Source organism: Dendrobates tinctorius, unplaced genomic scaffold, assembly GCF_039654945.1.
Source record: "Dendrobates tinctorius isolate UK_male_01 unplaced genomic scaffold, ASM3965494v1 ptg000046l, whole genome shotgun sequence".
In the NCBI taxonomy this organism is placed as follows: Eukaryota; Metazoa; Chordata; class Amphibia; order Anura; family Dendrobatidae; genus Dendrobates; species Dendrobates tinctorius.
Window position 1 is genome coordinate 84,122,556 of NW_027361714.1, and position 26,701 is coordinate 84,149,256.

At 47.7% G+C, this 26,701-nt stretch overlaps 1 protein-coding gene across 1 annotated transcript in view; it reads right to left on the reverse strand.

Moving 5' to 3' along the window:
* Nucleotides 1-26,701, reverse strand: part of CRYBG1 (crystallin beta-gamma domain containing 1) — a 429,535-nt gene that overhangs the window by 274,587 nt on the left and 128,247 nt on the right. The gene's annotated exons all lie outside the window — the stretch shown is intronic.

The following is a 26,701-nucleotide window of genomic DNA, read 5'->3' on the forward strand; positions in this document are numbered from 1 at the left end:
ATGCAAAATACTACATCTGGGCAATAAAAATGAAAAAATCATATACAGAATGGTGTTATGCCGCGCTCACCAGGAGGCGGGGCTTCGGCCCTGACGTCACTCCCTCCGGTACGGCGGTCCCTCAGGGGTCCCCGTCGGGTGCGCACGCGCAACTCTCGTCCCCGGGTCTCCTCCTCCATGCCACGTTTGCGCATGCGCGCTCCTGTCAGTGCTGTATAGGGCTCGGTCCTCTCTATGGTATTGGAGGACCTGACCCGGAACCACTAGTGGTCATGTGCTTTCTGGCTAGGTCCTGACCCGGAACCAGTAGTAGTCATGTGCTATATCAGACAACCTCCCCCTAGGGGAGGTGCCTGATTATTGTTGTGCTTCCTGGCTGGGTGAGCTGTGTCCCAGCCTGGCTGTGCACTGTTCTCAGGTCCTCTGCTCTGTCTGCTATTCTGTGGTGCTCCTAGCACTTGCTCTGAACCCTTGTTGCTTCATGCTCAGTTGTGTCTCCTGGCACATCCTCTCGTATCCTGTCCCTTGTTTCTTGCTCCGCCGTGCCTCCTGGCATTCACTCTATTCCTGTGTTCTGTTACTTGCTACATGCCTTATGTGCCCACGTGTACCCGTCTAGCACTACCCTGTACTCAGCGCACTCCCGTGTACTCTCCTGTGTTCCCTAGTATCCTGCACCCTCCAGTCACACAGTCTCGTATCTCCTGTGAGCCGGCCGCCTGGTGCCAGCAGTCGTGGTATCGTATCCCCTGGGGCTTGCTCCTGACACTCCCTGTATAGGGGGTGGTCCTCACTAGGCTAGCTCGCCCTGGGAGGGTTGGTGCCGCGACCCAGAGGGTCCACTCCAGGAGTCGCTAACACTCTAACACTCTAACAGTATAATCAGGCCATGGACCCCGCTGGTACTGCGGCTTCCGTCCAAAAGGAGCTGACGTTCCTCCGGGAAAACCAGATTAGGATTATGGCATTTCTCAAGTCCATGGAGTCTGGTTTATCTGCCTCTCAGTCCTCTGAGCCTGGGAATGCTGCCCAGTTGGCTAGTCTCCAGCAGGAACTTGCGCAGCAACGCGACTCCCAGGCTCAGATTCTCAACTATATAGCGTCGGTAGATAATCGGCTCCTTTCCATACAATCTGCCCAGGCCATGCTTCCACACTTGCTTCCACGCCTATGCAAGCCACCCCGGTATAGTGGTGACCCTGTGTTGTGTCACGGATTCTTGAACCAGTGTCGTTTGCATTTTGAGTTTTTGCCGCAGCATTACCCCACCGATCGTGCTAAAATAGCATTTATTGTTTCTCACTTAGAGGGTAAGGCGCTTGCGTGGGTGAATCCCCTTTGGGAGCGTGATGACCCGCTCGTCGCTCAGCTTTCCATCTTTTTGGACACTTTCCGTAAGGTGTTCGACGAGCCGGGTCGCCTTGCTTCCACCACCGAGTCCCTCTTTAATCTTCGTCAAGGTTCTCTATCGGTTGGACAATACGCGATATGTTTTCGCACTTTGTCCTCTGAGCTAGGTTGGAATAATGATGCCCTCGTAGGGGCCTTTTGGCGTGGTCTGTCCGGTCGGATCAAAGACGAACTGGCGGGCCGAGATACCCCTACCAATTTGGAGGATCTTATCTCTCTCGCGACACGCATTGATTTGCGCTTCCAGGAGCGCACCCGTGAGTCAGCCAGAGAGAGAGGGTCCTCTCGCCTCTCTTCGTCCACTCGCAGTTTTTCTCATCCGTTACCCGAGTTATCTGCGGCAGATCCGGTACCTGAGCCTATGCAGGTGGATCGCCTCCAGATAGCTCAACGGCGTCGTGTGTAAAGGCAGGCACAAGGGCTCTGTTTCTATTGTGGGGATGCCTCCCACTTTCAACGCTCATGTCCCAAGAGACCGGGGAAGTCTCTCCGCCTGGGACTGTTAAGTGAGGTCTCCCCAAGTGTATGTGATTCCTCTCTACCCCTGACCGTGCCTGTCTCCCTGAATTTTGGTTTCGAGACTTTTACTGTGAAAGCTATTGTGGACTCTGGCGCAGTGGGTAACTTTATTAGTCTCGAGGCAGTTAAGAAGTTTCGCATCCCTGTCAGATCCCTGGAGTCTCCTAGGTCAGTAGTTCCGGTCGACGATAAGCCCTTGCAGGACACCGTTAACCAGGTCACTGAAGAAGTTGAGTTGCAGATTGGCACATGTCATCGGGAGCGGATCTCCTTCTACGTATTGCCGACTTCGCCTCATACCCTTCTTCTTGGCCTTCCTTGGTTACGTATTCATGGGCCGACCCTGGACTGGCAATCTGGTGATATACTCCGTTGGGGACCGTCCTGTCAAAAGAGTTGCCTGCTGTTCATTCATCCGAAGAACCCTGCTTGCTCGTCTTCGACGGTTATAGGTCCGCCGTCCACCATCCCGTCTGTGACTTGTGACATTGTCGAGAAGGAGGCTGAGAGTCAGTCTCCACATCCGTCAAGCATCCCGTCTGTGACTTGTGACATTGTCGAGAAGGAGGCTGAGAGTCAGTCTCCACATCCGTCAAGCATCCCGTCTGTGACTTGTGACATTGTCGAGAAGGAGGCTGAGAGTCAGTCTCCACATCCGTCAAGCATCCCGTCTGTAACTTGTGACATTGTCGAGAAGGAGGCTGAGAGTCAGTCTCCACATCCTTCAAGCAACCGGTCTGTGACTTGTGACATTATCAACAGGGGGGCTGAGAGTCAGTCTCCACCTCCGTCAAGTGACCGTCCCAAGGTAATTACCGTGGCTTCCGTCAAATTGACGCCCCAGCGTCCAGGGGAGACCTTTGTGTCTAAAGGTAACCGTAAAGGTGTGTTATCCTGGGGACATTCTTCTCTGGCTGCCGGTCATGTTGGTGCCAAGAGGACACTCTCCCGTTTATCCCACGATTACTGGTGGCCGTCTATTGCTCAGGACGTCAAAGACTTCGTGGCTGCTTGCCCATCGTGTGCCAAGAAGAGACTTCCCAAGCAACCATCCTCCGACAGCTCGCCTCCTAAGGATGAATTGACTTCCAATGACTGCACCACCACTTCGGCCTCCAAGCATGTCTGTGTGCCTCTGCCGGTTCGACCTGTCTCTGGGATACCTGCCTCCGACTCTCTGTCCGTGGAGTTCTCCAGGGTATGGCAGGAGACCGAATTTTCTCGTATTGAGACTCTGGATCTCATTGGTCCTCATGCAGTTAGGAAGTGTCTGGATCCCGCTCCTAGTGTCAAGGTGCTATTTTCCAGTTCTAGAGAGAGGGGGCTTAAAGGAGGGGGTACTGTTATGCCGCGCTCACCAGGAGGCGGGGCTTCGGCCCCGACGTCACTCCCTCCGGTACGGCGGTCCCTCATGGGTCCCCGTCGGGTGCGCACGCGCAACTCTCGTCCCCGGGTCTCCTCCTCCATGCCACGTTTGCGCTTGCGCGCTCCTGTCAGTGCTGTATAGGGCTCGGTCCTCTCTATGGTATTGGAGGACCTGACCCGGAACCACTAGTGGTCATGTGCTTTCTGGCTAGGTCCTGACCCAGAACCAGTAGTAGTCATGTGCTATATCAGACGACCTCCCCCTAGGGGAGGTGCCTGATTATTGTTGTGCTTCCTGGCTGGGTGAGCTGTGTCCCAGCCTGGCTGTGCGCTGTTCTCAGGTCCTCTGCTCTGTCTGCTATTCTGTGGTGCTCCTAGCACTTGCTCTGAACCCTTGTTGCTTCATGCTCAGTTGTGCCTCCTGGCACATCCTCTCGTATCCTGTCCCTTGTTTCTTGCTCCGCCGTGCCTCCTGGCATTCACTCTATTCCTGTGTTCTGTTACTTGCTACACGCCTTATGTGCCCACGTGTACCCGTCTAGCACTACCCTGTACTCAGCGCACTCCCGTGTACTCTCCTGTGTTCCCTAGTATCCTGCACCCTCCAGTCACACAGTCTTGTATCTCCTGTGAGCCGGCCGCCTGGTGCCAGCAGTCGTGGTATCGTATCCCCTGGGGCTTGCTCCTGACACTCCCTGTATAGGGGGTGGTCCTCGCTAGGCTAGCTCGCCCTGGCAGGGTTGGTGCCGCGACCCAGAGGGTCCACTCCAGGAGTCGCTAACACTCTAACACTCTAACAAATGGGAGGAATAGGGCTAAGCAACAGCACATGTGAAAAAGTCTTGGGTATAGTAATAGATCACAGACTGAATGAGTCCTCAGTGTGATGCAGCAGCAAAAAAGGCAAATGTGATTCCAGGATGTATTAACAGAAGCATACAGTCTAGATCATGTGAAGTCATTATTGCCCTCTACTCCTCCTTGGTTAGACCTCATCTGGAATACTGTGTCCAGTTTTGGGCGCCACATTTTAAAAAAGACATTAACAAACTGGAGCAAGTTCAGAAAAGAGGGAGCGACCAGAATGGTGACCGGTCTGCAAACCCTGTCTTATGAGGAAAGGTTGGAGGATTTGGGAATGTTTAGCTTGCAGAAGAGAAGACTGAGAGGAGACTTAATAGCTGTCTACAAATATCTCAAGGGCTGTCACATTGTAGAAGGATCATCTTTATTCTCATATGCACAAGGAAAGACTAGAAGCAATGGGATGAAACTGAATGGGAGGAGGCACAGATTAGATATTGGAAAAAACTTTTTGAGTGATCAATGAGTGGAACAGGCTGCCACGAGAGGTGGTGAGTTCTCCTTCAATAGAAGTCTTCAAACAGAGGCTGGACAGACATCTGTCTGGGATGATTTAGCGAACCCTGCTTTGAGCAGGGGGTTGGACCAGATGGCCCAGGAGGTCCCTTCCAACTCTACCATTCTATGATTCTAAGATTGGTTCTTGCTGCACCATTAGCTAACAAAATCCAAAATTGGCCGATGTTATCTGTGATGCATTTTTGGCCAGCATTGAAAGTTCAGCCCATTTTCATCTAATATGTCACATAAAGTATTACTTACAGTTACCGATTACTTACAGTGACTTCAAAAGTGTTTACTTTTACATTGACAAAATTCATGTGAACCATTAATAAATCATAATGGCCTTGATTCATCATTTGTGGAGGGGGAGGTATAAGTTGCTTTTGTCTCCTGGTATTTGTTGTGGTGTTTTTTTGCAGATGAATTTAGTGTATAGTCAAAAATGCTTTTTAATTAATTTAACCTTTATTTGAGACATTTTATTGCAAAAAAACCCACATTTTTCATAATGTTGCAAAAACTGCACGAACCATTTATTGGCGAAAAAAATCACTTCAGGAGACACTGGACTACATTTGCAACATATTTTGCAGCTTTTCAAAAAGTTCCAAATGATGAATCAGGAGAAAACATCTGAAAAACCTTAAACTCCGCCCATAATGGCGAACATAAAAAGACTATATAAAATAGACTTAAAAAGAAAAAGATGCAATGTAAAAGAACCAGACACACATAAAATCAGGTGAAAAACAAAACAACAACACCTAGACAAAAAATGTACGAATGCAATAATGACTTAGAACCTGTGTTTTTACTTATTGATGATCTATTTTTTACACAATAAACCATTAATCTCCACCTTTACTTGGACACAAGCATTTAAAAAACATAATAGGCCAGTGTAAGCTTAAGCCCCCTTCACACATAGCGAGGTTGCTAGTGATCTCGCTAAAGCGTCACCGATTTTGTGACGCAACAGCGATATCGGTAGCGATCTCGCTACATGTGACACTTACCTCCGACCCGGCCTCCGGCTGGATATCGTTGATCGTGCGAGATCGTCCTGGTCCATTTCTCGTCGTCGTCTTCCTGCTGGCGCCGACGAGCGACTCCATGGACGCGGGAGGAAGTCATCACCAGAGCTGCCGTCTGACAGGTAAGTAACGACCGCCGACCGCTGCTGCATCGCTGCTGAGATCTGCCTGTTTGGCAGCTCACTAGCGACCATTTAGCGATGCACCAGCGATCCTGACCGGGTCGTATCGTTGTCTGGATCACTGGTGCATCCCTAAATGTAATGGGACCTTTAGTCTCTGGACACTGATCATTGAGACATCCATCTGAGGTATATAAAGCTGACACTTAGTGCCTGGAGCCGAAGTTTATTAGATATATGAGAAACAATGGTACCGCACACCAGATTACTGTTAGGCATAATATTAAATATACTGTATTTTATCCACTATAAGTCAACATCCATATTTATTCCAAATTAATAGGCATTTTTCCCAGAATGTTAGAAAAGACACCATCCCAGACATTTATTAAATTGTATCTGAAGGATATGATTGGGCAGAAATGACCGTCGGAACACGCTATCGGGGGAATACGTTCTTGACACATATCTCCGGCATATGTAATCAAGTGCGTGTTTTTATACAGCTGAAAAAAAAAGCATGCTGATGCTTTCCACCCAAACAAAGGCAAAAAGGACACTCTTTTGAACTCTGTTGAGTAAATATAGTCCTACAAATACATCTAAAGGGAACTTGTCAGCGGATACATTCTGCCCAAACCACAGTTTCTGCACTCTAAAAATCTATTCTTTATTATTCAGGTCACTTACAGATAAAAAAAATACCATTCCCCTTTCCAGATATTTTAATAGGTGGGTGTATGGAAGAGATAAGACCATGTTCATATTACTGCACCACACTGAGATATGTAACATAATTAAGTAAAATGTAAAAATAATTGATGATGCTGGGGGTTTTTTTTAGAAACAAGTTCCAGGTACAATACCTGCCAGTTTTTTGTTGTCATCTTACTTTCCTAAGTAAGCATTGAATAATCATTGAGTACTACAAGGAAGCTACACCCATTAGTGACACCATAATTTTTCATTGTTACACTTGCAAAGGAAGTTGTGCAAGATAGTGCACTTGTTAAGTAATGTCATGCTTTTCACAACACGGAACATATTTTGTCACCACCGATTTAATTTGACACAGCTATAATATTAACTAATATTGAGATGTAAGAGATAAATTCAACATGTATGCTTGGAGCCAAACTGATCGTAGAATGTATCTCCTAATGCAAAAATATGAGCTTCATATAGGATGCAGGATAATGTTAATGTTAACTAGAAGCATAGACATACAATAGCGAAAAATGAAAGGAGACATAAAATGCTGTAGGCAAGTTGACTTACTCATATGATAAGATCAAATGAAGATTACATACTGTCACGCGGCGGCTGTCGCGGACTTCCTCTCTTACCTCCCTCCGGCCCCGGCTCACCCGCTCTCCGGGGGCCACCTCTCTGCCGCACCGGCCGCTGCGGGTCTCGGCGCGGTCTCTCCCGGCCTCCCGTCCACGGCCCACGATCGCCTCTGTCCAGCCCCCTGGTGCGCGCTCCCGCTCCTCCTCCTCGGCGGGTGCGTCTCCTCGCTATGGCCGGGCGCGCGCTCTCCCCCACCTGAGGACGCGCGTCTCCTCCTCCAGCTGGAGGTCATGACCTGGAAGGCCTTCTCTCTCCCTATATCAGGCCGCCTCCTTCTGGAGGCGATGCCTGACTATCACTAGAACTTGCTAGTGACTCTGGCCGCTCTCCTAGTGCTCCCCTGCCTTCTCCCGTGCATTTACCTAGTTCCTCTTGTGCTTCCTCTCCTAGGTTCTGTGGCTTCAGTCCTCGTCCGTGTCCCTCCTGTGTCTTCAAGCCTTGCCATCCCTCCTGTCTCGCCAAGACGTGCCGTCTCTCCTGTGTCTCCGAGCCGTGTCGTCTGTCCAGTGCCTGCTCTTTGGATCTACCTGTCTGTCCGCTCTGACTTTCCCGGGTACCGGCTACCGTGGTGATAGTTACCCGTGGGCCTGCCCCATACACTCCCTGTATAGGGGGTGGTCCACCTGGTCAGCTCGCCCTCGGGAGGTTCGTTGCCACGGTCTAGTGGGTCCACCCCAGGAGTACCTTACAGTATAGTCAGGCCATGGATCCCGCTGGTACCTCGACCCCGACCCAAAAGGAACTTTTGTTCCTTCGTGAGAACCAGGCGAGGATCATGTCGTTCCTCAAATCGATGGAGTCCCGACTTTCCTCTTTGCAGACCTCCGATCCGGGAATTGCCTCCCAGATCTCCGGCCTGCAGCAGGAACTGGCCCAGCAGCGCGACACCCAGGCCCATATTTTGAACTACATTGCCTCTGTAGATAACCGCTTACTAGCCCTACAGGCGGCAGCCGCAGTTCCGGCACCTGTGGCAGTTCCACACTCCTCTCCCCGGTTGGCCAAACCCCCACGTTATAGCGGAGATCCCAAACTCTGTCGGGGGTTCATCAACCAGTGCCAGTTGCATTTCGAGTTGGCTCCCCTACAGTATCCCTCCGACCGGGCCAAAGTGGCTTTTATGATTTCCCACTTTGAGGGTGAGGCACTGGTCTGGGTGAATCCCTTGTGGGAACGCGATGACCCGATAGTCTCCCAGCTCGCGACTTTCTTGGAGACCTTTCGTAAGGTCTTCGATGAGCCCGGTCGCCTGGTCTCTGCTACCGAGTCTTTATTCTGCCTTCGCCAGGGTACCCTCTCGGTAGGACAGTACGCCATCCAGTTCCGTACGTTATCCTCGGAGCTGGGGTGGAACAATGAGGCCCTGGTTGGGGCTTTTTGGCGAGGCTTATCGTCCCGAATCAAGGACGAGCTGGCAGGCCGGGATACACCCACGACTTTGGAGGACCTCATCTCGCTGGCAACACGAGTTGATCTGCGTTTCCGGGAGCGTTCCCGCGAGATCGCCAGGGAGAGAAGGCCCAATCGTTTTTCTCCTCCTACACACAGCCCACCACGCTCGCGGTCCTCCGCCGCAGCCGCAGCTCCCGAACCCATGCAAGTGGACCGACTAAGGCCCGCGGAGCTTCGCCGCCAGGACAGACTCGCTCATGGCCTTTGTCTCTATTGTGGCAGCGCCTCCCATCTCCTGCGTTCCTGTCCTGTGAGGCCGGGAAACTCCTCCGCCTAGGACAGGTAAGAGAGGCCTCCCTAGGTGTCACTGACACCTCTCTACCCTTGACCCTTTCTGTTGTGTTTTTCCTGGGCTCCAAACGTTTTTCGGAGTTAGCCTATATTGATTCGGGGGCTGCGGGAAACTTCATCCAACTCGAGGCGGTGAAGAGATTAGGGATACCTGTCAGGTCCTTGGAGGTTCCCCGGCAGTTAGCCTCTGTCGACGGTGCTCCCTTGCGCGAAGCCGTTACACTGGTCACGAAGAGCTGGAGTTACAGATCGGGGTCTTGCACCGTGAAAAGATAACCTTCTTCGTGCTGCCGTCTTTGTCCCACACCGTGCTTCTGGGTCTTCCGTGGTTGCGGATGCATGAACCTGTTCTGGATTGGCGGTCCGGAGACATCCTTCGCTGGGGCCGTTTCTGCCAAACCAGATGTCTCCGCCCAGTACGACCCCTCAAATGCTCGTCTCCTGTCTCGGGCCCTGCGGAGTTGCCTTCGGCTTACTGGGCCTTCGCAGACGTCTTCGATAAAAAGGAAGCGGAGGTCCTCCCTCCGCACCGGCAATATGATTGTCCCATCGAGCTTGTTCCTGGCTCGACTCCGCCCTGAGGGCGGATCTATCCGTTGAGTCCACTCGAGTCCCAGGCCATGACCGAATATGTACAGGAGAATTTGGCAAGGGGCTTCATCCGAAAGTCTTCTTCCCCTGCTGGAGCTGGCTTCTTTTTTGTCAAGAAGAAAGACGGGTCCCTGCGCCCCTGTATTGACTATCGTGGTCTCAACGAGATTACCGTTAAGAATAGATATCCGCTACCTCTCATCCCCGAGTTGTTCGACCGGCTACGTGGGGCACGAATCTTTTCTAAATTGGATCTCCGTGGAGCCTACAATCTCATCCGTATTCGCTCTGGAGATGAGTGGAAGACCGCCTTCAACACCAGAGATGGACACTATGAGTATCTCGTCATGCCCTTTGGGTTATGCAACGCTCCCGCAGTCTTTCAGGAATTTGTGAACGACATCTTCCGAGACCTTCTGTATTCCTGCGTGGTTGTGTACCTCGACGATATCCTGGTCTTCTCTCCTGATCTGTCCACCCATAGAAGAGATGTCCGCCGCGTGCTGTTCCGTTTGAGGGAGAATCGTCTGTACGCCAAGTTGGAGAAGTGTGCCTTTGAGCAGTCCTCTCTTCCATTTCTGGGCTATATCATCTCCGACTCTGGTCTGCGTATGGATCCTGAGAAGGTTTCGGCCGTGCTTAACTGGCCACGTCCTCAAGGGGTGAAAGCCATTCAGCGTTTTCTCGGCTTCGCAAACTACTACCGGCAGTTCATCTCCCATTTCTCCTCTTTGACTGGCGCTATCTCATCTTTGATCCGTAAGGGAGCCAACCCACACGTCTGGACCCCTGAAGCAGAAGAAGCCTTTCTATCTCTGAAACGTGCCTTTGCCATGGCCCCCGTACTCCATCGCCCTGAGGTCAACAAACCATTCGTCCTTGAGGTAGATGCATCCGCAACTGGAGCCGGAGCTGTTTTGTCTCAGAGGTCCTCCTCCAGCAGGCTTGTTACGTGCGGTTTCTTTTCAAAATCTTTCTCCACCCCAGAGCGGAATTATTCCATCGGAGACCGAGAACTGCTTGCCATCAAGTTAGCCCTAGAAGAGTGGAGGTACTTATTGGAGGGCGCCGCACATCCCTTCACAATCTACACAGACCATAAGAATCTGGCGTACCTGCGGTCTGCACAAAGACTCAACCCTCGGCAGGCCAGGTGGTCTCTGTTCTTCGGCCGATTCGATTTTGACCTGCATTTTCGTCCAGGCAACAAGAACCTCAAAGCCGACGCCTTGTCCAGGTCCTCTCTTTCCACGGATGTCGAGGAGGAACCTGCACATATCTTGGACCCATCCAGGTTCATCACCGTGGCACCGCTTTCTCTCCTCACTACCCCACCTGGCAAGACTTTTGTTTCTGAGAGGGACCGAAGACGAATCCTCCACTGGGGCCATGCTTCTAAACTGGCGGGTCATCTCGGCCATAAAAAGACACTTCTTCTGGTGTCCCGCTATTACTGGTGGCCGACCCTTTCCCAAGATGTCCGGGATTTCGTCGCCTCCTGTCTCTCGTGTGCCAAAATCAAGGTGCCTCGGCAGCTGCCTTCTGGTCTTCTACATCCACTTCCAGTACCCTCGTCGCCTTGGCAACACATTGCCATGGACTTTATTACGGACCTACCCTCCTCTGCCAAGTGTACTGTCGTCTTAGTGGTAGTAGATAGATTCTCTAAAATGGCCCACTTCATCCCTTTGCCTGGCTTGCCATCGGCTTCCGCCTTGGCGAAGATTTTCGTCCAGCACATCTTTCGTCTCCATGGACTGCCCCAACATATTGTCTCGGACAGAGGAGTCCAATTCACCTCTCGCTTCTGGAGAGCTCTATGCAAATCGATGGATGTCACCCTTGACTTCTCCTCATCTTATCATCCACAGTCCAACGGTCAGGCAGAACGGACGAATCAGAGTTTGGTGAACTACCTCCGGCACTTTTCTAATATCCACCAGAACGACTGGTCTGAATTACTCCCGTGGGCTGAGTTTTCCTATAATAACCACATCAGTGAATCTTCTGGCAAATCCCCGTTCTTTGTCGTCTACGGTCTACATCCTGGTGTACCTCTACCAGTTCCCCCCGCCTCGGGTGTACCGGCGGCTGATCTTCTGTCCGGCGAATTCTCCAGGATCTGGCAGGAGACCAAGACCGCTCTCGAGTTGGTGCGTAACAGGGTAAAAGGATACGCAGACAAGAGGCACCTGGATGTCCCACCATATCACCCAGGTGATAAAGTTTGGCTAGCCTCCAAGTTTATTCGCCTCAAAGTCCCGTCCCACAAACTGGGCCCCCGCTCTATTGGACCTTTTGAGGTCTTGTCCCGTATTAATGATGTCTCCTATAAATTGCGTCTTCCCGCCTCTCTCCGCATCCCTAATGCTTTCCATGTGTCTTTGCTTAAGCCAGTTATTTTCAATCGTTTCCTTTCTGAAGCTCCTCACTCACCTCCGCCTGCCGCCGCAGACGATGTATTTGAGGTGAGAGATATTTTGGCCATGAGAAAGCAAAAAGGGAAAACCTTTTTTTTTGGTTGATTGGAAGGGCTTTGGTCCTGAGGAGAGATCCTGGGAGCCCCAGGAGAATATCCAAGCTCCTCGAATCCTGGCTAAATTTTTGTCCGGTCTGCGGGGGAGGGCGCGTAAGGGGGGGGACTTCCTCTCTTACCTCCCTCCGGCCCCGGCTCACCCGCTCTCCGGGGGCCACCTCTCTGCCGCACCGGCCGCTGCGGGTCTCGGTGCGGTCTCTCCCGGCCTCCCGTCCACGGCCCACGATCGCCTCTGTCCAGCCCCCTGGTGCGCGCTCCCGCTCCTCCTCCTCGGCGGGTGCGTCTCCTCGCTATGGCCGGGCGCGCGCTCTCCCCCACCTGAGGATGCGCGTCTCCTCCTCCAGCTGGAGGTCATGACCTGGAAGGCCTTCTCTCTCCCTATATCAGGCCGCCTCCTTCTGGAGGCGATGCCTGACTATCACTAGAACTTGCTAGTGACTCTGGCCGCTCTCCTAGTGCTCCCCTGCCTTCTCCCGTGCATTTACCTAGTTCCTCTTGTGCTTCCTCTCCTAGGTTCTGTGGCTTCGGTCCTCGTCCGTGTCCCTCCTGTGTCTTCAAGCCTTGCCATCCCTCCTGTCTCGCCAAGACGTGCCGTCTCTCCTGTGTCTCCGAGCCGTGTCGTCTGTCCAGTGCCTGCTCTTTGGATCTACCTGTCTGTCCGCTCTGACTTTCCCGGGTACCGGCTACCGTGGTGATAGTTACCCGTGGGCCTGCCCCATACACTCCCTGTATAGGGGGTGGTCCACCTGGTCAGCTCGCCCTCGGGAGGTTCGTTGCCACGGTCTAGTGGGTCCACCCCAGGAGTACCTTACACATACCATATCTTACTGAAACAAGTTGTAGATGGAATATAATGTTCCACTACTACTTTGAAAATAAACTTAAAGAATGATAATATATATACAGTGGGGAAAAAAAGTATTTAGTCAGTCAGCAATAGTGCAAGTTCCACCACTTAAAAAGATGAGAGGCGTCTGTAACTTACATCATAGGTAGACCTCAACTATGGGAGACAAACTGAGAAAAAAAAATCCAGAAAATCACATTGTCTGTTTTTTTTTCATTTTATTTGCATATTATGGTGGAAAATAAGTATTTGGTCAGAAACAAGCAATCAAGATTTCTGGCTCTCACAGACCTGTAACTTCTTCTTTAAGAGTCTCCTCTTTCCTCCACTCATTACCTGTAGTAATGGCACCTGTTTAAACTTGTTATCAGTATAAAAAGACACCTGTGCACACCCTCAAACAGTCTGACTCCAAACTCCACTATGGTGAAGACCAAAGAGCTGTCAAAGGACACCAGAAACAAAATTGTAGCCCTGCACCAGGCTGGGAAGACTGAATCTGCAATAGCCAACCAGCTTGGAGTGAATAAATCAACTGTGGGAGCAATAATTAGAAAATGGAAGACATACAAGACCACTGATAATCTCCCTCGATCTGGTGCTCCACGCAAAATTCCACCCCGTGGGGTCAGAATGATCACAAGAACGGTGAGCAAAAATCCCAGAACCACGCGGGGGGACCTAGTGAATGAACTGCAGAGAGCTGGGACCAATGTAACAAGGCCTACCATAAGTAACACACTACGCCACCATGGACTCAGATCCTGCAGTGCCAGACGTGTCCCACTGCTTAAGCCTGTACATGTCCGGGCCCGTCTGAAGTTTGCTAGAGAGCATTTGGATGATCCAGAGGAGTTTTGGGAGAATGTCCTATGGTCTGATGAAACCAAACTGGAACTGTTTGGTAGAAACACAACTTGTCGTGTTTGGAGGAAAAAGAATACTGAGTTGCATCCATCAAACACCATACCTACTGTAAAGCATGGTGGTGGAAACATCATGCTTTGGGGCTGTTTCTCTGCAAAGGGGCCAGGACGACTGATCCGGGTACATGAAAGAATGAATGGGGCCATGTATCGTGAGATTTTGAGTGCAAACCTCCTTCCATCAGCAAGGGCATTGAAGATGAAACGTGGTTGGGTCTTTCAACATGACAATGATCCAAAGCACACCGCCAGGGCAACGAAGGAGTGGCTTCGTAAGAAGCATTTCAAAGTCCTGGAGTGGCCTAGCCAGTCTCCAGATCTCAACCCTATAGAAAACCTTTGGAGGGAGTTGAAAGTCCGTGTTGCCAAGCGAAAAGCCAAAAACATCACTGCTCTAGAGGAGATCTGCATGGAGGAATGGGCCAACATACCAACAACAGTGTGTGGCAACCTTGTGAAGACTTACAGAAAACGTTTGACCTCTGTCATTGCCAACAAAGGATATATCACAAAGTATTGAGATGAAATTTTGTTTCTGACCAAATACTTATTTTCCACCATAATATGCAAATAAAATGAAAAAAAAACAGACAATGTGATTTTCTGGATTTCTTTTTCTCAGTTTGTCTCCCATAGTTGAGGTCTACCTATGATGTAAATTACAGACGCCTCTCATCTTTTTAAGTGGTGGAACTTGCACTATTGCTGACTGACTAAATACTTTTTTTCCCCACTGTATATATATATATATATATATATATATATATATAAAGCCCTCTGGGTTTCCAGCTGCTGAGTTTGGGTGACAGTAACCACCTGCTGTCAGATAAAGTAGAAAAAAGACAAAAGTATATTTTTTCCCCAATTTCTGAGCGCTGTTTGGAATATACCTTAAACTTAAAGAATGCACCATATATTCTCTATATCTGTGCGTGACTCTATGGGATGGAAGATGAATATGCTAATTTTTCATGACTGGGCCATGACAACTGCTATTAATAACCCTAATAGACAGCAGGAAAACAGAAAAATAAAAATATAACAGGTCAAATCCTGTTTTTTATGATGTCATGAGGTCTTCATCAACATTAGATTGTCTTCAAATTCTGCCAAATGACATATTGTGTCTCTGGTCAATTTTAGTTCATAAGTGGAAGTCTCAATTTAGAGAATCACACTTTAACCCCTTAGTAACGGAGTCATTTTTTAAATTCTGACCATTGTCAGTTTATATGGTGAGAACTCTGGAACGCTTCAGCAAATCCCATTGATTTTGAGATTGATTTTTTAATCAATAACATTTCCCACATGTCGGCTTTACATCAGCACAATTTTTAAAGCGCTACTTTATTTTGTTAGCCTTTTAGGAGGTTTAAAAATGTAGCAATAATTTTTCATTTTTTCAAGGAAATTTACAAAATTTATTTTTTGAAGTGACCTATAAATGTTTGAAGTGACTTTTGGGGTGCTATTTATTGGGAAACCCCAAACATATTACCACTTTAAAAACGGCACCCCCTGACACATTGAAAACTGCTGTCAAGTAGTTTATTAACCCTTGAGGTGATTTTCAGGAATTAATGCAAAGTGGTATAGCCGGAATGAAAAAGTGTTTGTTTACCACCTAAATGTCGCTAACTTCTGAACTGACCGCTATAGCCGGGAGACTCCAAGGCCGCTATTTGGCCATGAAATGCTATAGGCAAACATCTGGACTACACAATCATGATCTCTGTGTGTCAATTAGATTAAAGTGGAAGCCCCCACAATCTATTAACCATTTATTTGATGTACTCACTTTTGACAGCAGCAACTAAGGGGTTAAACAGATATGGACGGTGTCAACACTGATCGTTTGTGATGCAGCAAGTTGTCAGCTATAGTGTACAGCCGACAGCTGCTGGATTATCACCTGTGTGGGGGTGATATTCACTTATATCTGAGGTCAGTTAAAAGACGTAATGGCTGTCATTAAGGGGTTAAGATTATCCATTTAGAAGCAGCTATGTCCTTCTGCAGATTAAACCTTTAGTTGTAGCTATGCTCTCTCTTGCAGATCAACCAATTAGAAGCAACTTTATCCACCTCCTTTATCTATGCTGTATAATACAGAGGTAAATGTAATTAAATGGATACTAATATTATTATGTATATAGTAAAATCCACTCCCCTCACAGTTCATCCCAGAGAAGTTAATCTCACCAGATTTTGTGCTGAGTCTGGTAAAATGGAAGTAAAATCTGCAATGCGATGGTACTGGAAGAAATCATCTTGTTTGCTATTGATACGTTTTGAAAAAAGTCTTAGAATTGTATCTTCTATTATTTTGTATGGCTTTTTTTCTGAACACTGATAGTTCCACATTAATGACACTACTCTGCTGATTGATATATAACAGATGTGAGGAACAGCTTTTTGCTTTTTTCATAGTTAAGTACTTTTTTTGTGAAATGAATTATAAGGCCTATATAGGTCTTCATAAAACATACTGTAGTTGAAAATTGGTCCTCGCTGAGGTACTGACTAATATTCTCCTGGCTCTCTTATGCTTTCCCATCCCTAGTAATTGCATTTGTTGTGTGAGAACTATACATTTCTAATCAAGTACTGGGTGTGGCACAGTTAATTAAAAACAGAAAAGCAGAGGTATAAACACTGTTATTAGGATTTTTTTACAACTTCTTTTGGATAGAATCTTATATTTTGCTTTTTCTTTATATCTGTTTGAGCCTTTCAACCTTAATTTGATTTTCTCTGTGTATTCTGTTGCAGTATGTAGTCTATTCTAGCCTGAGCTATATTGCATGTTTAAGTTGAACATGTGGTAGAGGTTCAGTGTGGCCAAGTTAGCATGTCATGGCAGCCCACTCTGCAAACTGAGTACTAAACAATTGTCTGTAAATGGTTACTTTGTTTTTCTCCGAACATACATAACAAGCAGCAGCAATAGTGAAGAGAAGACTGGCATAGTTTATATATGTTGCAACATACCACACAGTAATCCATGTTACATTACTTCTTATATAACACCCAGTAAGAAGTAAGAGTGCAGCACAGATCTCCCCATGCTGCTCCTTCCACTTTCAGTGATATTTCCCAACTCAGAAGCAGGATCTCTAACAAAGTTCATGTGTAGAGATGAGAGAATATTTAAATGTTCTGTTTGGATTATGATCACCGAATTTGCAATTTTTGCCTATTATTTCATTGAATATTCGCCAAACATTACCGAACGCCATTCATGTCAATGGGAGGCCAAAACAAACGCAGGGACAACACCTTATAACGACCCAAATGCTGCCAAAACACATCAAATGAGGGATAGACACCAGGAAAGTGGCCTCAATTCACCCACAGTACAAATTGTAGCATGGCACTGCAGCAATCAGCCAGGCATGAGATATCGAGGTCTGGGACAGCATTTACAGCTTTCAATTGAATGTCACAGTAAGATGAGGTGGATGAGGGATTGGTGTAGGCCTCCTTTGCTGGGAGCCCTGATAACACATGCAACACCTCTACTGACTTTCATGTGGAGCCACACTCAGGTGGCTCAAATATCAGTTTAGTAGACAACCATTGTCAGAAAAATTTAAGGATAGTAAAACGGGTAGCTGAGTCCAAGGTGGTGGAGGTCTGACGGTCTCGGATGCCTACTGCTACAGGCAACATGCATGAAGGAGACCCAACCAGGAGTGTTCCCATTTCCAAAAATTATTGGCAGACACCACCAAAGTGGCATCAATTTCACCACAGTACAGATAGTATAATAGGGCCCGACAGGTCTTCCACTACGCCCAAACCAGAAGATGGACACCCAACCTGGAATTTTCACATTTTAAAAATGAGGGCCTGACATCACCAACGAGGAATAACTGTCACAAAAAAGAAATAGTATCATTGGGACCGACACATCTTCTACTACAGCTAACCCAGCAGATGTAGACCAACCATGACTTTTCACATTTACACAAATTTGTGTTAACATCAGCAGCAGTCACAGCAGGCACAGAAGCAACAATAAAGATATTACAGACTGCAGTTACGTGACATTAATGCATCACACTAAAAAATGAAATATCACCTAGTCTGTACACTCTGCGATTTGGGGTGAAAAAGTTCTTGGAGATCCATGACTTGTTCATCTTTATGAAAGTTAAGCGGTCTACACTTTCAGGGGATAGCCGGCTGCGCTTATCCATCAGGACACCACCAGCAGCACTGAAGACACGTTCTAAGAGACCGCTGGCTGCCGGGCACGATGCAAGTTGTGTGAGGTGAGCTCAGACGACTCATCCATTTTGAAAGACCAAGTTGTGAAAGGGTCCAAACCCTCCTTGATGATATTGACCCTCTCCATTCAGTCACCATGTATAAGACTTGAACTCTGTTGTGGTGGTGCACAAGCAAGCCTAAAAAAAAAGTGTCAAAGGAATCACAGAAATTGCTTCTTACACTTACACCACTGCTGCTAATGCTTTGGCGTTGACGAATTGACATACCGAAGCTTGGAAGTCTAGAGTTGCAATGCGAACTGTGTGCATTCGCAGGTCCCTTTCCAGGGCGGGAAGAATCTGGCAAAATTTGGTTTTATAATGTGGATCTAACAGAGTGGCAACCCAGTAGTCAGAAGTATTCCTAATCATAATTATACGGGGATCATATTACAGATAGAGCAGCAAGAAGGCACTCGCATATCGAGCTCTACCATGAGGTCCAAGATGAATAGTGATGCTGATGATGGCGTCGTCAGTGCTAACCATCTTAGTAACTATTTCAAAACTATGCTGAAGGGTGCAGAGGTCCTTAATCTGCGCTCACTCTTTAAACGTGATATGCGCCACATCCGTACTGCGTTGGCCCCGGCTATACGACATGACATACTGCTTCAGGGCTCGTTGCTGCTGCCAGTCGCTGCAACATGTGCAGAGTGCAATTCCACCATGTCGGCACATTGTATATCCACCTGTTAACTGGCATGGACAAAGACCTCTGTATCGCTGCAAGTCGATGACCTTAGGGGTGTGAACGGCGGACATAAGCACACAGCTTACGTGCTTTCTGGAGCAGCTCATCCAGGCCAGGATAGTGGCAGAGAAAACGTTGTACCACCAGGTTGAGGACATGAACCAAGCAAGGCACGTGTGTGAGCTTGCCTCGCCATAGGGAAGCCACCTGGTTTGCACCGTTATCGGACACGGCCTTCCCTGGAAGTAGGTTCAGTGGAGACAGCCATTGATCAAACTCAGCCTGAACAGCTGTCCACAACTCTTCACCTGTATGACTGCGATCTCCAAGGCATATCAACTTTAATACTGCCTGATTGCAGTGAGCTCTGGCTGTATAGAGGTGGTGGGGATTCAATCTGCATTGTTGGAATGCATGTCTCATTAAGGCAGAGGTTGAGGGTGCAGGTGGAGGCCCTAGAGGAAATAGAGGAGGAGGCAGAAGCAGTGGAGGAAGTGTTAAATGTAGAGGTTTGTCCTGTAAACCTTGGGGATTCCAAGACTTGTGGAACAGCACCTGCCCCCACAGCCACCAGAGTCACCCAGTGCCCAGTCAGAGAGATGGAACGACCTTGGTCAAGCCTACTCGTCTGAGTGTCCATGGTGAAATGAACCCTGGCAGACAGACAGTCAAGGAATGGGTGATGTCAGCGACATGTTGGTGTAGCGCAGGTACAGGTTTCTTAGAAAAATAATGGCAATTGGGCAATTGGTACTGGGGGACTGTGACGGCCATCACCTTTCAGAAACCATCTGTATCTACCAGGCGGAAAGGCAGCATTTCCGTGGCCAACAGATTGAAGACGGTATAGTTCAACCTTTTAGCTTTGTCATACGTAGGAGGAAACAATCTTTCATGTGACCACAACTGTGGAACTATGGGCTGGCTGCAGTGCTGAGAGAGCAGAGTTTGGTGAACTAGACAAACTGCTGGACCGTGAGAGAGATGCAGGCAGAGATGTTATGGTGGATTGAGAAAGTTGTGGTATGCTCTTTCTCTGAGATCGGTCAAAAACAGCAGGCATGTCTGCTTTCGTTACAGTTGACAGCGGGCTCTCAGTCAGCGTGACTGGAGCTGGTAAAGAACTCGAGGTTCTGCAGTTGAAGACCTGTGTCTCAATAGTTGGCACAGTAACAGAGGAGGAGGAAGAAGCCGCAGATGCGATTGATGGGGTGGCTGATGGTTGTTGAGGTCCACTGGTCCGCACTTTTGCGCAATGGCATCCCCACAGTAACGCATGTTCATTGCACATGTGAAGGTTCATACAAGTAGTAGTCAAATTATTGCACTTTTTACCTCGACTCAGTTTTTTTTGCAAAGTTGGCAGATTATGTGAGTTGGCTCAGCCTTTGCAGTGTCCAAAAAGACCTAGGCTAGGCAACCCTTGCCACCTTTGCGAGCTGCAGACCTGCAGACGCAGAGTGATCCAAGCTAGAAAAATATTGGGTATCGGTGCAGATTTCCTCGTCTTGACTCTGAAGCTTTTGAGGACACTTCTGATGACCATGGCATAGAATGTGTGAACAGCTATTTAGACTTACCCATCTTTGGTTTCTTACAGTCAGTTGTATGGTTGGAGAGTTGGGACGTGGGGGGAAGCAAGGAGAATTTCTGTGGACTGTATTGGGTGTGATGTTGAGGTGGAGGAAGGTGGGCTCTCACCACTACAGAAATGCCAAACATGTGGTCGCTAAATGTGGTTTAAGCATACTGTGTGGCTCAGAAGGGGGGGCATTTGGATTTGGGAGTGCAGAATTTGCTGAACTTCTCTTGGGGAGCGAGGGGACATTTTGCTTTTCCAGAGCCTTTGTGCTACTAGTAACATAGATGCCCCCTATATTTCCATTTACAGAAGATGGACAAAAGTGGGGACTTTTTTTGTGGATTGAGTTGAAGCTTTAATTGGGAACATTTTACATAATGTTTGGAGTCACGTCTATCCTGTGCTGTATGCTGAGCACTTGCTTTGGGGTTTCCAGCTAAATCCCTGAATTATTCAGATGAAACCCCCCAAAGGATCCATTCACTATAATGAGGTAGCAGCATTACCTCTGTTCAGCGATGTCCTTTTTTTCAGAAGTGCACAAAACTGTGGTGGACTGCGTTTTTATGCACGTCTAAAAAAGAGACACCGCTGGATCATTGGTCAGACGGCATCCACTGTGTATTTATCTGTCTCATTACAGGGAATCTTCTGCCAGGGCTTACGTCTGAATCACGTATATTAGAGATTTACCCAGAAACCCGGTGTAGGCGCTCAGCACAGAGTACAGGATAAATGTGAGCCAAGCCTTACTGCGATCGTTGGCAGGTAGAATGAACAAATAAACAGAAGGTGAAGAATTGGTTTTATTTTTTATGCTGTTCCTTGTGCGGTTAAGTGATTAGACGACTGTATTCTTTGGGTCAGTGCAATTACAGCGATACCAGATTTTATATTTTTTGCAAAAAGTATCGCCATATTTTGAGAGCTATCATTTTTCCATATTTCGGCCCACATAATCATGTGAGGGCTTGTTTTTTGCAGAAAGAGTTGACATTATTATTGGTACCATTTTCAGACACATAACATTTTTTGATCGCTTTCTATTCCCATTTTTGTGAGGCAGGATGAATAGTATGATTATATTGATACCACATCTATATAGTTTTTTATGTTTTGGCGCTTTTACGCAATAAAAACAATGTTATAGGGGGTGTTGCTGTGTAGCAGTGGAGAGAAGACACATATAGGGAGTGCTCCTGATTTCCTGTCATTATCCGGCTGATAGACCCCTGCTACTGCAGCATACCTGCCGGTGTCGGGACCCCCTGGACTCCGGAGCGCTCCTGGACCCCCGCGGGAGGACATTACTGGGCTCTGGTGGGCCGACGGCTGTGGAGGCCGGAGCAGCCGGCGGGACCTGCATGAGGCGGCAGCCATTTTCAGAAGGGCACGCTCTGACAGTAAGAGATGCGGCACCAGCTCCCATTGCTGCAGCGCTGACAGGGCGGTGAGCACGCATCCTGAAGACCTGAGGGGGACAAGCGGTGAGTGCGCTGAAAGATTGAGCCCCGCGCTCCCCCAGCTAAGTCAGCTAGCCTGCCGGCGCCATTACTTTAAAGGCCTCTGGACCCCTCCCCGGCTGCTCTCTGTGGACACTGCGGATCCCCCCCTGGCCATAGGGACTTTGGTTCATAGCTCAGAGCCAGACATTACCTCTCTGCGTGACCCTTCTGCTCTGGGCTGCTCTTGGGATATTATCACCATCACATAATAGCCCTACTGTGCTTATAATTTTGGACAGGGGAACCTCCAGAATATATAAATCCTGTTACCTTGCAGTGCCATATTGCTATTGAAAATGAATCTCCCCAGGGGGTCCGGAGCAGCCAAAAAATTAAAAGAGTTTGCTAGAGCTGATCCCTCTGTTATGACACGGTCCCTCAGAAACAATCCCTCAGAAGCTCAGCGTAAAAACCATCCCTCTGGGGGTGAGGAGGGGAGCCAGCAGGAAGAATTAATCCTCAAACAGGCGTCCGAACAGTTGATGCAGGGGATCTCCTAAACCAGGACATCACTGACTGGGAAAATAGAGGACGTATACACTGAGGTGGGGCGTCTTCGGCAAGACATGCAGGCCATGAGGGGGTGCATTACGGAGATGGAGACAAGAGTTTCTCAGATCGTGGATACCATTACACCTTTGGAAGCCAAGCTAACAAAAGTATCAGGCTCTATAAATGCATGGAGGCAAAAAGCGGACGACCTGGAGAATAGAATGTGTCAAAATAATATCCGAGTTATTGGTCTGCCGTAACGCTCGGAAGGTCAACATCCAGCAATTTCTAGAAGATTGGCTTAAAGCTTCTCTGGGAGATGAATTCTCCCCAATATTTGCTGTAGAAAGGGCTCACTGGGTCCCTACAAGGCCTCTTCCTCCTGGAGCCCCACCTAGACCTTTCCTGGCACGTCTCCTCAACTGCAAGGATAGGGATGCTATTCTGTGTCTAGCAGGGCAAAAAAGTCCCATTAAGTTCAACAATTCTTAATAAATTCTTATCCTCTCTTGCTGACAACTTTATCTTCCAAAAGGTAAGGGAGAAAACAAGGGGAACTGCTACCTTGGATCTAATCCTTATAAACAGGGAGGAAATGGTTGAGGAGGTAAAAGTGGCTGGGACCCTAGGAGGTAGCGACCATGCTATTTTAGAATTTTGGATAACTAGAGGTGGAAGACCTGTGAAGACTCAGACGTCAAGGTTAGATTTCAGAGAGGCAGATTTTAAGGGATTCAGAAAGAGAATTGGAGGGATCCAATGGCTGGATATCCTTAAAGACAAAAATGTCCAGGAAGGATGGGAAATCTTGAAAAATGAAATTCTCAATGCACAGTTGTTAACAATTCCGAAAAGAGGGAAGAATAGGAAGCATTTGAGGAAACCAGGATGGATGAACACAGAACTTAAGCACATGCTAAAAAGGAAGAAAAAAATGTTTATAAAATGGAAAGAGGGAGGCATATCTAAAGAAGAATATAATGCTGTCTGCAGAACCTGCAGGGCACAAATCAGATTATCTAAAGCTGAAAATAAACTGAGGCTTGCAAGAGATGTCAAAAGCAATAATAAAGGATTTTGGGGATATGTCAAAAGTAAAAGAAAAGTCAAAGATGCTATAGTATTTTTACAGGATGAAAATGATGAAATGGTAAGACAGGATGTTGAGAAGGCTGAACTTTTAAATTCCTATTTTGCATCTGTTTTCTCTCAGAAAGGAAATGCAACATCAACTGTTATTCACTGTCCTATTAAGGGAATAGAAGAATCCAGGATATCTATAAACAGAAAGATAGTGAGGAAACACTTAGCTAACCTAAATGAATTCAAGTCTCCAGGTCCAGATGAATTACACCCCAGAGTACTGAAGGAGATAGCAGAAGAAATTTTTGAACCCCTCTCCATAATCTTTGAAAATTCTTGGAGAACAGGAGAAGTGCCAGAAGACTGGAGAAGAGCAAATGTTGTTCCTATCTTCAAAAAGGGGAAGAAGGTGGACCCAGGCAACTATAGGCCGGTGAGTCTGACTTCTATACCAGGAAAGATCTTTGAACAAATTATTAAACAACATGTATGTCAATACCTGGATAAGAATGAAGTGATTAAACAGAGTCAGCATGGGTTTGTAACTGATAAGTCATGTCAGACTAACTTAATTTCCTTCTATGACGGTATCACTGATTGGGTGGATCAAGGAAATGCTGTAGATATAGTATATCTTGACTTCAGCAAAGCATTTGACAAAGTCTCTCATACAATCCTTATTGAAAAAATGACTAAGTATGGAATGGACAAGGCAACTGTTAGGTGGATTCATAACTGGCTTAGTGATCGGACCCAAAGAGTGGTCGTAAATGGCTGCACATCCAGTTGGAAGAATGTCTCAAGTGGGGTACCACAGGGCTCTGTCCTGGGCCCTGTATTGTTCAACATCTTTATCAACGATTTAGATGAAGGAATTGAGGGTAAACTGATTAAATTTGCTGATGACACAAAGCTAGGAGGGATAGCTAATACTAGAGAGGAGAGAGAGAGGATTCAAAAAGATTTAAATAAACTGGAGAAGTGGGCAGCAACTAACAGAATGGTTTTTAACAGGGAGAAATGCAAAGTACTACATCTGGGCAATAAAAATGAAAAAAGCATATATAGAATGGGAGGAATAGGGCTAAGTGACAGCACATGTGAAAAAGACTTGGGTATACTAATAGATCACAGACTGAATATGAGTCAACAGTGTGATGCAGCAGCAAAAAAGGCAAATGCAATTCTAGGATGTATTAACAGAAGCATACAGTCTAGATCACGTGAAGTCATTATTTCCCTCTACTCCTCTTTGGTCAGACCTCATCTGGAATATTGTGTCCAGTTTTGGGCACCACATTTTAAAAAAGACATCAACAAACTGGAGCAAGTTCAGAAAAGAGCGACCAGAATGGTGACCGGTCTGCAAACCCTGTCTTATGAGGAAAGGTTGCAGGATTTGGGAATGTTTAGTTTGCAAAAGAGAAGACTGAGAGGAGACTTAATAGCTGTCTACAAATATCTAAAGGGCTGTCACATTGTAGAAGGATCAACTTTATTCTCATTTGCACAAGGAAAGACTAGAAGCAATGGGATGAAACTGAATGGGAAGAGACACAGATTAGATATTAGAAAAAACTTTTTGACAGTTAGAGTGATCAATGAGTGGAACAGGCTGCCACGAGAAGTGGTGAGTTCTCCTTCAATGGAAGTCTTCAAACAGAGGCTGGACAGACATCTGACTGGGATGATTTAGCGAATCCTGCTTTGAGCAGGGGGTTGGACCAGATGGCCCAGGAGGTCCCTTCCAACTCTACGATTCTATGATTCTATGCCACGATCTCGGTTTTTCTGGATTTTTCTATGGAACTTCAGAAACAGCAGGCACAGTTCATAGAAATCAAGAAGCGGCTCAGGGAGAATAATGTTATGTACTCAATGAGCTATCTGGTTTGGCTCCGGGTGGCCCATGAGGGTTCTTCTATGTTTTATACGGATCCAGCAGTCCCACAAGGGGTCTACTGCAAAGGAATCCTAATGTATCTATTGTTAACCAGAATTCTTTTACTAATAGTTTTGATTGGAGCTTTTTCCACAGGCGCCCAGATTACCAACAATACCTGACACTGGGCTCAGTGACGGTATCCCCTTGTTTGTTTCATGATGGGTGCACAGGACTTTGTGTTAGGCGTCAGGGTCCTGCAGCTGCACAGCAGGAATCCAGAGTCATACATCCAGCAGTCTCCCATTCCTTTCCAACCGTTCAAGGACCTGCACAGCAATCTCGGCGATCCAGGCGCCCTGCTCAGACCAGCTCTCTGGGTCTGGATGTTGCTGCCACCTCTGGACCAGCAATGGTAGCGCAACCTGCTTTGCAGGAAACCACTCCAGAGGCTAAGTCCTCTCGCCGCGCTACTGGGCATGCCCACGAGACGATCTCCCAGTGGAGATCGGGTGTCACATGCTCAGGTCCTTCTCCTGATCTGATTGGCCCATCTCAGAGGTCTGGAAGGTCTATAAAAGTCCCGCATGGCCGCAGGACCCCGACGCCTAACACAAAGTCCTGTGCACCCATCATGAAACAAACAAGGGCCGCTTGGCCATGCGCTAGTATAAACTATACTTGCTATGTGTGAATGGTGATGGATGTATGATGCTGGTGACTGACTCATTAAGATTCCCCTCCCTCTGATATTACGTATGTGGATAGGGAACTAGAGAGATAGTCAGCGCCAGTCAGTGGCAAGCTATAGGCCACAGTCCATACCGCACCTCTACACTAGCGTCCGATGGTGTCACACCTCACGGCACTATCGTATAGTGGCAGTAGTTACCACCACACTGCAGTTAGCAGCACTTACCAGCGTCCGCGGTAGCGACACCGAATGCACGGTAGGTCTAGACGGACACCGACCTCAGTCTTGGGCCGTGTCCTGTGACCGTATACCATGCGTGCAATCCAGCTGAGACCTGTGAAGCTAACAGGCTCGGCGTTTATGTTTCATTTTCCCTACAGCGTCTCTGTGTGTTAACAGAGTCCGCTCAGCGCACATCGGGTGGCAATTAACCCGTGCCCGTTGTACCACCATATAGCGCGTCTGCCATTGTCTAGCAGTGGTTTTTACACCTACTGCACGGTGGACCCCGGGCGGCGAACGCACTTTCTATTATTTATATTTAGTGCGTTCCGCCGTCACTAACACTTTGCTCCTATAGTCTTTGTTTTTTTTACCCGTTTTTTTCTTTATAGTGATTTTATTTGTTCTTTAGGTAAAAGTCGCAGCCAACGGCAATCTCAATTTCTGTGTGATGTCTCTAAA